The sequence below is a fragment of the Alexandromys fortis genome, unplaced genomic scaffold (assembly GCF_014885135.2).
Source record: "Alexandromys fortis isolate MF-2015 unplaced genomic scaffold, M_Fortis_MF-2015_v1.1 scaffold_218, whole genome shotgun sequence".
Lineage (NCBI taxonomy): Eukaryota > Metazoa > Chordata > Mammalia > Rodentia > Cricetidae > Alexandromys > Alexandromys fortis.
In genome coordinates, this window is record NW_026068112.1 from 1,486,230 (window position 1) to 1,501,274 (window position 15,045).

A 15,045-nucleotide genomic window follows, 5' to 3' on the forward strand; every position below is an offset into this window, starting at 1 on the left:
TGTAGGCCAAAGGTACTAATTCTTGAAAGTGAATATCTGAATTATAGATTTTATATACGTGGCTGGCAGAATGATTCTGCAGGTAAAGGCAACACCAAGCTCAGTCCCCAGAACCCACACAGTAGAAGGAGAGAACCCCCTCCCAAAAGTTGTTCTGTGACTTCCTCATGCACACCACGAGACACACATGGCCCCCACATGCACACAAAAATAATTTCTTTTTTTTTTTAAAGATTTATTTATTTATTATGTATACAGCTTTCTGCCTGCATGTACACCCACAGGCCAGAAGAGGGCACCAGATCTCATTACAGATGGTTGTGAGCCACCATGTGGTTGCTGGGAATTGAACTCAGGACCTTTGGAAGAGCAGCCAGTGCTCTTAACCTCTGAGCCATCTCTCCAGCCCAAATATTTATTTATTTATTTATTATGTATACACTATTTTGTCTGTGTACATGTCTGCAGCCAGAAGAGGGCACCAGACCTCATTACAGATGGTTGTGAGCCACCATGTGGTTGCCGGGAATTGAACTCAGGACCTTTGGAAGAGCAGGCAATGCTCTTAACCACTGAGCCATCTCTCCAGCCCCACAAAAATAATTTCTGAAAAAATGTAAATTAAAAAAATTAAATCTGTTTAAAATTGTATGTTTTATAACATTTTTGTTATGGTTAAAGAGCTAAATGTGGAGGCTGGAGAGATGGTTCAGTGATTTGCGCTCATTAGATGTAAGATGTAGTCTTGCAGTCCTTATCAGAAGTTAAACTTTGTTAAGAGCATTGTCTGCTCTTCCAATGGTCCTGAGTTCAATTCCCGGCAACCACATGGTGGCTCACAACCATCTGTAATGAGGTCTGGTGCCCTTTTCTGGTCTGCAGGCATACACGCAAAAAGAATATTGTATACATAATAAATAAATAAATATTTAAGAGCCAAATGTGTATTACCAGCCTTCTGGGCTTTTTGGTGTGTGTGTGTGTCTGCTGACCACGTGCATACAGTGCCACTTGGACCCCTGGGACTGGAGTTGCAGGTGGTGCTGGGAACTGAACCTGCGCCCTCTGGAAAAGCAGCCAGTGCCTTAATTGCTGAGCCAGCTCTCTGGCCCCATCATTGGCATCTCAAGCTCAGTGAAGCTAAGCACACACTCAGGACTGTGACCACACACAGGTCTCCAGTAAGCAATCTCAGAGGATGCAGGTCTTTAACCCCAGCACTCAGGTGGATGAGAATCTCTGTGAGTTCAGGGCCAGCCTGGTCTTCAACGGGTCCAGGCTAGCCAGAGCTGCACAATGAGACCCTGTCTCTGAAGTGTGTATGGATGGGGGAGGGGGTGGAGAGGGGAAGGATGAAGTGGGGAGGGGAGGGCTGGTGGTGTGTGGTGAGGAGCCTCCCCGTCCTGCCTCCACCAGGTTATGCAACTTTGAGAATCCTTTGGCTCTCTGGGTAAATTGGTTAATCCCTGTTTTGGGAGGAAGGATGAATCATTGGGGTTTGTTGATACCAGAACCCCCAAGTGGTTGGCTATTTCTCAAGGGAAGAGCTAGTACTTGCAGAACAGGGCTAGGACTCTGTACCCTTCAGGTTGCCAGAGCAACTGCCCTGGACTTGTTGCCTGGGCCGGGTTTGCTAAACACTGGATCTGCTGAGTCATGGTCCAGGCAGCAGATGGGACTGAACTTCTGGAAGCAGCCAGAGAGGCTTTCCCGTGCCACTCAGAGGTCACTGCCTCTGCCCCTCAAGTTCTTGGTGGAACCCTGGCAGCTTTGGACCTCGGGGGCTTCTGCAGGCCAATGTCTGTCCCCTACCCGCCCCCATCTGCCTTCCCTGTGGCTTCTCCACCCAGAGCAGTCGCGCGCTTGTTCCTGCTGCAAGGACGCTGGAGAAGCTGACCTCTGCTTCTTTCCAAACACTTTTAACAAAAACGGTCGAATGCACGGGCCTGCTCTCCAAATGATTTGACTCCGCAGACCCCAGGGTCAAAGGCTACAACGGGACTGGGTGCCTTAGCGGCAGTGGTGTAGAGAACAGGTACAAGAATCTGAAGCCAAACCAGGAATCAAACCCTGGGCTCTGCTATGTGCCCCTTTTCAGCGGTCACTTCCTTATTTATAAATAGGACCTAATGGCTTTATGGAATTGTTGGCGATTAAGATGGACCACATAAAGAGCTTAGAGAAGTTAGAGTCAGTCAGCCTGTGGGTGAGTGGGTGTGGTTCATCTTTCTGTACCACAGGGCTTAGACCTGTGCCCAGGAGGCATTAAATGTTTAACAAATGGTAACTGTTATTACTTCCTAAGTTTTGCCTGCTTGTCCAGATAGGTCTGTGAGGCTGAAATTCCCACGTTGCTCAGCTTGGCACTTTTCCTTTTGAAGGGCATTGGCAAAAGCATCTCCATAGGGCTCCCATTAACCCGTTCACCAGTCCTGAAGAGTGTGCCCTTCCCACCTATTCTCACCAATGTTTGTTTTGAAGATTTATTACTTTTTTAATTATGTGTGCTTATGTGTGTCCCTTTGTGGGTGTGTGTAGATGCCCACAGAGGCCGAGGCATCTGATTTCTGGAACTAGAATTACAAATAGTTGTGAGCTGCCTGGGGGACCAAACTCGGGTCCTCTGGAAGAGCAATTATACGCTCATAACTGCAGAGCCCTTTCTCCAGCTCTACTGGGCTTTAATATTAAAAAAGTTTTGCTCATGTTTAAAAGCATAAATAAAAAGAAAGACCAGATGGGTACCTTTTGGCATGCCCTGCCAAGATATTCCACTAAGCAAAAGGCCATGGGCAGCTGAGTTAGGGCCACAGTTCATTGCGGAAGGGGAGAGCAAAAGAGTGGAAGGCTGTGTCATAGCAGGGAATTGAGAGAGGCAGACAGACAAGAGGAATAAGAGAAGCAAGGGAGGAAAGAAGAGGCAAGAGAGACAGACAAGAGAGCGAGCTGTGCTCTGGTGGGCACAGCTGCTGGTGAAGGGCACCTGCAGACAGCAGAGGCAGGCTGCTGATATGGCGGAAACTAACGCGTCTAATAGGCAGCCTTGCTATTGTAGTCTTTCACTACTTCAGTTCTTAAGTTACACACACACACACACACACACACACACACACACACATATAATTTGGTTTTTCAAGACAGGCTTTCTTTCTCTGTGGCTTTGGTGGCTTTCCTGGAACTAGCTCTTACAGACCAGGCTGGCCTCAAACTCACAGAGATCCACCTGCCTCTGCCTCCTGAGTGCTGGGATTAAAGGCGTGTGCCACCACCGCCTGGCTATATACATATTTTTGAGAGAGCTGAGCAGACACTGTAACAGGCTGCTCTGTCTTCTGTCAGAGATCAGGTCTCAGTTTCAGTTTCCTGAGACTGAACAACCTGTTTCTGATAGAACCAGGAACAATGGTCAATCATCTTCAACACCCCTGACATCAGGGAGGAGGACAATCGCATGTGCCAAGCCCGGAGCTTCAAGGCAATGACCAAATAGGGACAGACCTTGGGAATTGTCCAAACAGGCCCAAAGAAGGAGGAACTGTAGCCCTAGCCAGCCCCTGCCAACCCCAGCCAATTAGAAACATCCTAATATAATGGATGCTTGCTTAACCAATTACATTTAAGATGACCTAACTGCTTCTGAAATGCCCCTTGGTGGTGCTGAAGAGGAACCTGTGGTGATATTTTTTTTTGTGTTCTAACAAATAAAGCTTGCCTGAAGATCAGTTGACCATAGAGGTCTGGTGGTTTATACAGACAGGCAGGAGTGATAGGGCGGGACAGAGGGAGGAATATAAGGCAGGAGGAGACAGGAGCTGGGCACTTTTGTCTGTTTAAGGATTTCACAGAGCTAAGAAGTGGCTGTGGCTTGTTCCTTTGTCAATGCCCAATGTGGTGCACGAATTCACAAAAAAAGCTGTTTGATTATGGCTTTGCAGCCACCAGCACAGGCCAGATCTGCATGCAGGGCTCATGTGAGAGTTGCTGCCTTGCTCGCTAGGTTTTCCTCTCTTTTTTTCCTTAAGCCTTTAAGTGAATTTGAAACTTTTTGTTGTTGTTGTTGCAGTCCTCTTTACAGCAAACTCCACAGGCCCCGAACTCCAGAGGCACCTTGGCTCCAAAGGCCACAGCTGGACTTTCCCACCCTAGACTGGCTGGCTCTGCCTTCAGACAGCTCCTGCCACACACTCCCACACAATCCCTTGTGTGTGTTTTTCAGACAGCTGACTCCCTCTCCCTTGTGGGTTGTGGGCTCCCTGAACCCCCTTCTCAAGCCACTACCACACTAGGTAGCTGCCTTGACACCCACTTAGGATTCTAGTGTTGCTGCTACTGCCACACACTCTCAGCTCACGGCTGTAAGCTAGCAGCTGCAGCTGCCCCAGCAGCCTGTGCACTGCCTGTGTTCTCTGATCAGAGGTGCTACGCAGCCTTAGGCTCCACTGTCATGGTCAGCAGATTCGGTGAGACAATTGGGAATTCTTAAAGAAGGGAATTAGTCTAAAAAGAGGGAGAGAGGGAGTTTTTTCCCTACAGTAAAAAAGGGGAAACGCTGTTACAGTGAAGGGAGTTAGGTCTCTGTATGATAACATGCTGGACAGTTTGAAAACGGAACAATTAAATGAGAGGGTAACTAATTTAGATGGGATTTATGTAATGTCGGTTGTAAACATCATTGTCGTTTTTGTTTTATCGCTAAAAATGCTGCTTAATCTGAGTGCTATTATACACGTTTGGGGAAAACTTATTTAAGCAAATCATGGAGATATTCATATCTAGATAGAGGAATTAAAAGGGGGAATTGATCTCAGCACTGTATTTTAAGGTTAGAGAGGAACACCCTTAGGTACCAACTTTAATTTATCCAGTAACCTTACAGGAACAACTGCCAAGTGATAGATATCCCCAAGGCTGTGCAAGAGCTGACCGGAATCCTGTGGAAATGTTAGATTTCAGGAGATTCAAGAAAGTTGACAGTCTCATATGGTATGCATTCACCTTTTGTGAAGCAGATGTTAAACTCATGGTCAACTAGTAACAGAATTGTCCCATAAGACTGGAAAGACATGGTTTCAGCAGTCTTGGAGCCTGGTCCTCAATTACAATGGAGGATCTGGTGAAAAGATGAGGCTAGACCACCGAACAACAATATAGGGCTAGAGGTATGGAAATCTCCCAAGACTAACTTCTTGGACAGGGAGATGATGCCAATGTACAAAGGCAATCTTATGGTGACCACACAGTGCCTTTATGCCATGCAGCAGCTTTGAATGCTTGGGACAGAATTGAAGTAGGAAAGAAAATTGAGTCATTTGCTAAAGTTGTACAGGGCCCCAATAAAACCTTCACAGATTTCTTACAAAGATTGACTCCAGCAGTAAATAGAATGAATGATACCAAATTCAGAAGCTAGACAAATAATAATTGAACCTCTGGCTTTTGAATGCACAATGCAAAAGGGTAATTAGACTGTTAAAGGCAAGAGCAGTACCCTTGGAGGAATGGATCCAAGATACAATCAATATTGATTCTCGTGCCCATGATGATGCTTGGATAGGAGAGGTGACTTCCAGAGATTTGTAGAAAAATCAAAATGTCAGGTGTTTCAATTGCAGTAAACAAGGTCACCTAAAAGGGGATTGTAAACAGGACATTCCTAGAAACAATGTTTTTTCTAAGCATAATTCAAACAGAGTGTCCCTGTTTCTGTATTATGCAGGTGTGGCAAGGGTAGGCATTGGGCTAATGAATGTAGATCCACAAGGGACAGCCAAGGTGACCCTTTACCTTTGGGAAACACCTTGAGGGGCCTCTCACAGGCTCCCATACCAAATCTGGTTCAGTAGTTTCCTGCCATTGTAGAAGAAACTCATTCCCAGAGCAATTAAAGCACCTAGTGCCTTTGTAAGAAACCATACTGCTCTGGAAGATAGTACAGCTCTATAAGAGAGAACAGAAAGTCAGGAAAACCATAAAGCAGTTATCTTGGCAAGTTTCTATAAAGAATAAAGACCAAGCTTAAAAATATGAATAAATAACTTTGTAATTGAAGGTCTTGTAGACAAAGGTGCAGATGCAACAATAATTTCATCAGAATTCTGACATCCAAATTTGCCACTTTGGGAGGTAAAATGTTCACCTTTTAGGGACTGGAACTTTATCTCAGGTAAAGCAGAGCACAAGATGGGTTGAATGTATAGGGCCAGATGACAGAGAGGAAAATTAAAGCCATACATGGCTAATATAGAAATAAATTTATGGGACTGTGATTTAATTACAGCAACAGGACACTCAGATTGGAGGAAGGATCCCTCTTCAGATGAGGAGCAAACCTCCCGAGGGTTTTTGCTGCTGCTCAGAGACTGGGACAGCTGCTTAAAAACAACATTGCATTTGGACTCTTACCCATTGCAAGAACATTTTTCTGTCTTCTAGTTAGGATGGATTTAAGAGAATTGTGATTTAACAAATTGCATTACGGTGATGAACTATTAATGCTTTAGTTCACTCTAAGCTGTTAATGATTAGAAAATGATTAGAATTTGTCTAAGATTGACATTACTAATGAATTCTTGAATTTTACATGTTTGATAAGATAATTTTTTTTTTGATTTTCGAGACAGGGTTTCTCTGTAGCTTTTGGTTCCTGTCCTGGAACTAGCTCTTGTAGACCAGGCTGGCCTCAAACTCACAGAGATCCGCCTGCCTCTGCCTCCCAAGTGCTGGGATTAAAGGCATGTGCCACCACTGGCCGGCAAGATAAATTTATATTTTGATACAGCTTAATATTCTAGACAAATTTAGAAGTGGGCAATCCCAACCCTGGTGATCCTCTGCTCCCTTAATTAGGTGATATTATAGCCATAGAAGTATGCATAGCACAAAGTATTATCTGCTTGCTTACCATTAGCTAATTGCTGATGAACTCTCTTGACAGAAACTTGGCTCAGAGACACAGAGCCCAATACTTTCTCCCTTAACCCTTTATTTGCAGAGGTCGACAGCAGTGATGGGTTTAATCCTTTTCTCACCAGGCGCCTAAGACATGGACTTGTATAGTTGAAATGCATGTACTAAAGTTGGGTAAGTCTGGAAATTGGGAAAGTGTTCACCTAAGGCAAATGCGGTCATCTGTCCTGTGGTAGAAGCACAGTCTTTATTAAAATTAATAGAAAGGGAGGAATTGTGGAGGCCTGAAAATGTGACCAGAGAGTTAAAATTTACCTCTAGTTCCTTCAAGGCTATTGTGCTTTTACCTCAAACAAAGGACCCGCCTAGCTGTCCGTCAGAGAGCTCTGCTCTCTCAAGGTTATTGTCAACAGGTGTGTTTAACAGCCAGACCTTGCACTCCAAGAATAGATATACTGCTACCTCAAACAAAGGTCTAAGGATCCAACTAAGCTCCAGTTCCCTTAAGGAGTTAACTTAGGATTCCACCCAGGGAGTAGTTTGCCTACAGGTCTAGGGTGTGAGCGTGATTTGTTTTGTTCTACCAATAGACTGTTTAACTATGGATGTAGCCCTTGACTTTCAATTGGTATGTTCATTTTCTTGTATCATGTCAATGCAGTCTTTTGCTTTTGGGGTCAAGGATATTTTAAGCAGTTGGAAATTAAACGTAGGCAAATTTCAGTACTTACTGGAATTCCCTCCTGATACTATTTTATGTTTCTCCATTATATTATTTTCATTTTCATCTTCATATTTTTTACTATATTTCTAAATTCTCACACCTCTACCCTGGCAAGAGGTATTTTTGTTGAGGCCGATCCCCAACAGTGAGCAACTTGTTTTTTTTTTTCTTCCTGGTTCTGTTCTGGCCTCTAAGACTGAGAATAGGTGATTAGTTCTAGAATTTTGATTGTTAACCTTATGTGTCTATTTAGCATTGTGTGTGTACATAATATGTGTGTGGGTGCAGATGTGAAAATCAGAGGGGACTTTGTGGCCTTGGTCTCCTTCCATCTTTGAGAAGTTTTCTGGGACTGAGCCCAAGTCTTGGGTGACAAGCACCATTACTTGAACTTGAGGAGCCATCTTGCCAGTTCATCTTCTGCTCTTCCTCCTCCTCTTCCTTTGACTTCTTCCTTCCTTCTATTTTTACTCCTTCTTCTTTCACCCTTCTTCTTCTGGTGGTACTGGAGAGGCTAGAGCCTTGTATTCCACTGAGCTGTATCTCTGGTCCTCTTCTTCACTTCTATTTCAAGAGATGGTTTTACTAAATTGCCCATGATAGACTTGAACTCATCCTGTAAGAACTCATCAGTCTTATCTTGAATTTACAATCCTTGGCCTCAGCCTCCCAAATAATTGAGATTATTACAGGTTGCTGCCACTAGACCCAAAACTTTTATGTTTTTAGATGGCGTCTTCTATAGCTCAGACTGAACTTATTGTGTGCCTGAGAGCAGTCTTAAAGTATGCCTCCTGACTCTGTCTCTGAAGTGTTTGAGTCTCAGTCACTCTCCAGCACAACAGATAATTGCTAGCCTTCTTATAAAAGGTTCTGATGTCAAAAGCCTACTGCTTTGTAGCCTAAGTGATGTGATATATATATATATATTTGAGACAGGGTTTCTCTGTATTTCTGGCTGTCCTGAAACTCATTCTGTAGACCAGGCTGACCTTGAACTCAGAGATCCGCCTGCCTCTGTCTCTCTAAGTGCTGGGATTGAAGAGTGCACCACTACTACCCACCTGCTGCTTGGTAAGATTATTTGGTAACTGACTTCCCAAGCTCCTGAATGGCAAGACAGTGAAGAGCAGGACCGCCCAGTGTCAAAGGTGGAGTTACGCGGTACTAAACCCACTTCACGTGGTTTCTATTTGTTCTGTGGCACTGCCTAAGACATTTAAAGTATTTATCCCCTTTGTCAGTGCACATCAGACCCTAGCGCAATCTTTAGTCCTTTCTGTGGCATTTCTTCAATGGTTTACTGTCACTGAAACGAGATCTGTAGCGCTGAAGGTATAGCTCAGGTGTGAAATGCTTGCCTGGTATACAGGAAGCCCTGGTTTTCATCCCAGCAGTGAGTAAATCTGGGTTTGTCATGCATAATCATAATCCCAGCACCCAGAAATTGGAGGCATGAGGTTCAGAAGATTAAGGTCATCTTCAGCTACATAGGAACTCTGAGATAACCCAGGGCTAGAGATTCAGTCAACAAAAAGGAAGGGGGAAGGAAGGAAGGGCTATAAAACAACAGTAAACACCCCACTTACTATATCAATATATATGTGCACACACACACACACATATATATATACATATTAAAATACAAATTTTGATTAATTGTAACATGGACAGACCTGGCTTGTTTGTTGTTGGGGTTTTTGTCTTCCCACCAGGTTCCCTAGGGGTTTTTGTCCTGCCCAGTTCCCTAGCTGTTTAGTCCCAAAGAAAATCACACATAGGTCTCCATAAATTATAAGCTTATTGGCCCATTAGCTCTAGCCTCTCACTGGCTCTCACATCTTGATTAACCCATCTTTCTGATCTATGTTAGCCATGTGGCTCAGTACCTTTTTTCAGTGGGGCAGATTACATCCTGCTGCTTCGGTGATCTGGGCAGGAGTGGGAGGAATCAATTTCCTCCTTCCCAGAATTCTCCTGTTCTCAGTACACCATTTCTACTTCCTGTCTGGTTTTTCCGCCTATATTTCCTGCCTGGTCAATCAGCGTTTATTTAAAACATGATTGACAGATTATAGACATTTCTCCCGCACCAATTAATCTTTGCTGTTTTGTTTCATTTGAGGAGTTTTGTGTGTTTATTTTTAAGATATTGTCTCATGTAACTTGTTCTGGTCTTAAAAATCTCTGTGTAAAGTATCCAGTGGTGCACGCCTTTAATCCCAGCATTAGTGAGGCAGAGGCAGGTAGATCTTTGTGTGTTTGAGGACAGATTTGTCTACAGAGTGAATTCCAGGATGGCCAGAGCTATACAGAGAAACCCTGTCTCAAAAATTCTTGGTGCTGTGGTACATATCTTTAATTCCAGCACTTGGGAAGCAGAGGCAGGTAGATCTCTGTGAGTCTGAGGCTAGCCTGGTCTACAAGAGCTAGTTCCAGGACAGGTTCAATAGCTACAGAAAAAAAAAACCCTGTCTCAAAAAACCCAAAAAAAACAAAACAAAGAACCCCCAAACCTCCCAAATCAAACAAACAAGCAAACAAACAAAAAAAATGGGAATTATTAGGATGCAGGGAGTTAGGTATGGTTCCGCAATGGATGCTTTGAAAATAGAACATCTAAATGAAGGGATAGTCAACTTATATGGGACTGACATAATGTCAATTATAATCATTATCATTAATGTTTTATCCCTCAAAGCATTGTTTGATATTGGTGCAAAATATGAAAAATTGACTGATAAGATGAAATCCTTATAAAGATATACTAATGAAACTGAAGATAAGGAGCCTAAGGTTATTATCCAATTCAGTTATCATTCAAGAATGACCACCGGATGATAGGCACCCCCAAGGTCATTATAAGTTAACTGGGAACATACAGAAATGTTAGATTTAAAGAGATTTGAGGAAGCAATAGTTTAATATGGCATACAATTACCTTTTGTGAAGCAGTTGTTAAATTCAAGGGCCACTCAGAACAGACTGGAAAGATTTGGTTACAACAGTATTGGAAGCTGGTCCTCAGTTATAGTGGAGAACATGCTGGAGAGACAAAGCTTGGGTTCTCAAACAATGAGGTAGGGCCAGAAGTGAAGAGATTTCTCAAGACTGAATTTTCAGTGAGGACCAGTAGGTTGATGTGGAAAGACAGATTGCATTTGATGTCATACCTTGACTCTATGCTGTATAGCAGCTTTGAATGCTTGGAACATGATTAAAGAATCAGGAAAGAACTGAACCATTTACTAAAATTGTACAGGCCCAAAAGAAGCCTTCACTGATTTTTTTTCTTTTTCTTTTCCTTTCTTTCTTTCTTTCTTTCTTTCTTTCTTTTTTTTTTTTTTTTTTTTTTTTTTTTTTTTTTTTTTTTTTTTTTTGTTTTTTTTTTTTTTTTTTTGTTTTTCTTTCGTGTTTNAGGCGTGTGCCACCACTGCCCAGCGATTGATTTCTTTCTTTCTTTCTTTCTTTCTTTCTTTCTTTCTTTCTTTCTTTCTTCCTTCCTTCCTTCCTTCCTTCCTTCCTTCCTTCCTTTCTTTCTTTCTTTCTTTCTTTCTTTCTTTCTTTCTTTCTTTCTTTTTTAACAAATATTGACTTCAGCTGTAAATAGACTGATATCAGATCCAGAAGCTAGACAAATGTTAGTTGAATCTTTGGCTTTTGGAAATGCTAATTCATAATGTGAAAGGGTGATAAGCCTTTTAAAGGCAGTATCAGTACCCATTGATGAATGGATTAGAGATACAGCTGATATTGAATCTCATGCTGATGATGCTTCTTCAATAAGAGAGGTGACTTCTAAAAATTTTAAGAAAAATCAAAAGGTTAGATGTTTTAATTTTGGGAAACCAGGTCATCTGAAAGGGGATTGTAGGCAATGCTTTCCTGGGAGCAATGTTTCTTGTGGTGGGAATTTAAGCAGAAGTCCCCAGCCTTCTGTCATATCTAGAAGGTATCACAAAGGTTGACACTGGGCTAATGAATGCTGATCAGCATGGGACCGCAAGGTAACCCTTTGCCATTGGAAAATGCCTTAGGGTGGCTCTCGTAGTCCCCTGTGTCAAATTTGTTCCAATTATTCCCTGTCATCATTGAGAAAACTCCTCCACAGTACAATTAAAAGACTTGATGCCTGTTGTGACAAACCATGCTACCCTGGATGATGGAACAGCTTTAGAAGATAAAAATTTTCAGTAGAGGCCATAAAGCAAATATTTTGGCAAACTCCTATAAGTGATCCAAGAGCAAAATTAAAAATATGAATAAATGCCATTGTAATTGAGGATTTGTAGACACAAAAATCTTTGCATCCAAATTTGCCTCTTCAGGAGAAAAACATGCAGCTTTTGGGGATTGGAACTTTATCTCAGGTAAAATAAAGCAGAAGATGGGTTGAATGTATAGGACCAGAATTACAGATAGGAAAATTAAAGCCATATGTGGCTAACATAGCAATGAATTTATGAGAATGTGATTTGTTACAGAAATGGAATACTCAGATTAACATTCCCCTAATCTTAGAAACAAACCATAAATTAGTGTATGTTTCTGGGAAACATACTACATGTTTTTATCAAGAACAGTTTGGAGAACTGAAATTGACATGTAAAATTAAAAAACTGATGTGGGAGTGATTTCTTACTAATAAAGAAACTGCCTAGGCCCATTTGATAGGCCAACCCTTAGGTAGGCGGAGAAAACAGAACAGGATGCTGGGAGAAAGAAGCTTAGTCAGGGAGTCGCCATGATTCTCCCACTCCAGACAGACGCAGGTTAAGATCTTCTCTGGTAAGCGACCTTGTGGGCTACACAGATTATTAGAAATGGGTTAGATTAATATGTAAGAGCTAGCCAATAAGAGGCTACAGATAACGGGCCAGGCAGTGTTTAAAAGAATACAGTTTCCATGTAATTATTTCAGGGCATAAGCTAACCGGGCAGGCGGCCAGGTGCCAGGGATGCAGCCTGCCGCTTCTATCAACAAAAAACAAAAAATAATGTATAAATATTTAAAATTAAAAAAATTAAAAAAAATTAAAAGAACAGCCATCAACCATTCAGGTTGTACAAAAACAGGGCACAACAGGTGCTGATCTTTCCAAGGCACCAACAGCCCTATCTTTAAAATGGTTAACTGGCAAACCTGTCTGGGTGGATCAAGGGCCACTGGCATCAGAAAATTACAAGCATTAGAACAGCTGTTATGGGAGTAGCTAAATGCTCAACATATTGGAGAATTAAATTGGAATTTTCCTATATTTGTCATTAAAAAGAAATCTGTCAAATGGAGAATGATAACAGATCTAAGAGCTATTAGTAAGGTTATTCAGCCAATGGGCTCTTTACAGCCTGGAATTTTCTCACCTTCTCTATTATCTAAAGGATGGTCTATTATAGTGATTGATTTAAAGACTGTTTTTCACTAACCCTTTACAAGAATAGAATAGAGAAAAAATTGCCTTCACAGTTCCTACTTAAAGTAATTCCCAGCCTGTTAAAAGATATCAATGGAAAATTCTTCCACAAGGATGTTAAACAGCCCTACTTTGTATCACTATTTTGATCAACAGTCATTGAAAATAATTTGTGATAAGTTTCCTCAATATATAATTTACTAGTATATGAATGATATCTTACTAGCTGATTCAGATGTGTATACTGGTGTGGGAAGTCCTGCTGTATGTTGATTTTATTGGTTAATGAATAAAGAAACTGCTTTGGCCTATAGCAAGGCAGAACAGAGCTAGGCAGGGAAAACCAAACTGAATGCTGGGAAAAAGAAGGCAGAGTCAGAAGACACCTTGCAGCCACCACCAGAGACAGAAGCAGGATGGAACTTTGCCAGTAAGCCACAGCCATGGGGCGATACACAGATTAATAGAAATGGGTTAAATTCTATGTTACAGCTAGACCATAAGAAGCTAGACAACTAATAGACCAAGCAGTTATTTAATTAATATAATTTTTGTGTGATTATTTCAGGACTGAGCAGCCAGGAACAAACAACCAGTCTCCCACTACAAGATACCTTAGAGAAAATATTTGAAGAAGTAAAGCAAAATTTCCATGTTGGGGATTATAAAATGCTCCTGAAAAAAATACAAAAGATGATTTTACTTACTTAGGATATATGATAGGTTTACAAAAAATAAACTACAGAAAGTACAAATCAGGAGTGATAAATTAATAAATATGAATGATCAACTCTTAGTGATTTTCAAAAATTGTAGTTGATACTAACTGGCTACAGCCCACAATTGGACCAAAAACTCAAGAACTAAGTAATCTATTTCAAACCTTACAAGGTGGTAAGGACTTAAGTAGTCCAAGAAAATTATCAGTTGATGCCAAGAAAGAAATGACTTTGGTAGAAAAGAAATTATAGGATGCACATGTGGATTGTTTGTTCCAGAGCTTAATTGTATTCTGGTTATTTCACCTTCTACACATTCTCCTACAGGAATTATTATACAGTGAGATGATAATATTCTGGAATGGATATTCTTATGACACAAAAGAATAAAAAATTAAAGACCTATATAGAAAAGTTTTCTGAATTGATTCTGAAAGGAAAATTAAGACTTTGTCACTTAGCAGGAATAGACCCAGCAGAAACTGTGTTACTTTTTACTAATGCTGAAATTGTTTCATTATGGGCAAAAAGGAACAGTTGCAAAGAGCTTGCATCTTTTTTTTGGGGGGGGGTGAATAGGAACAAAAATCCCAAATCAAGAGACTTCAGTTTATAAAGAGAACTATTTGGATCTGTCCTCATACTGTATGGGGAATACTAATTTCTGGAGCTCTTAACTTCATACTGATGCAAGCAAATCAGGGGAGGCACGTTATAAGTCAGGGAATTTAAGTAAAGTGGCTCAAAGCCCTTATGATTCTGTCCAAAAGTCAGAACTATATGCTATTCTATTGATATTGTTAGGTTTTCCATAATCTCTTAATATAATTACTGACTCTCAATATGCAGAAAGAGTTCTTTTACATATTGAAATTGCTGAACTTATTCCAGATGATACAGAATTAACTTTGCTATTAATTCAGTTATAAGAAATAATCAGAGATAGAAATCATCCCTTGTACATAATACACATCAGATCCCATGTAGGTCTCCCAGGCCCTCTACAAGAAGGTAATGATGAAATTTATCAGCTATTGGTAGGAAATGTCCTAGAAACCTCAGAATTTCATAAGAAATGCCATGTTAATAGCAAGGACTTGAAAAAAGAGTTTTCCATCATTTGGTAACAATCTAAGAAAATATAATGTGATGTCCTACTTATTATTTGTATAACCAAACTCCACTACCTTCAGGAAGTAACCCAATGGGTACCTAAAGAAACAAAATTTGTCAAATAGATGTGTTTCATTTTGCAGAGTTTAGAATATTAATATATGTATAC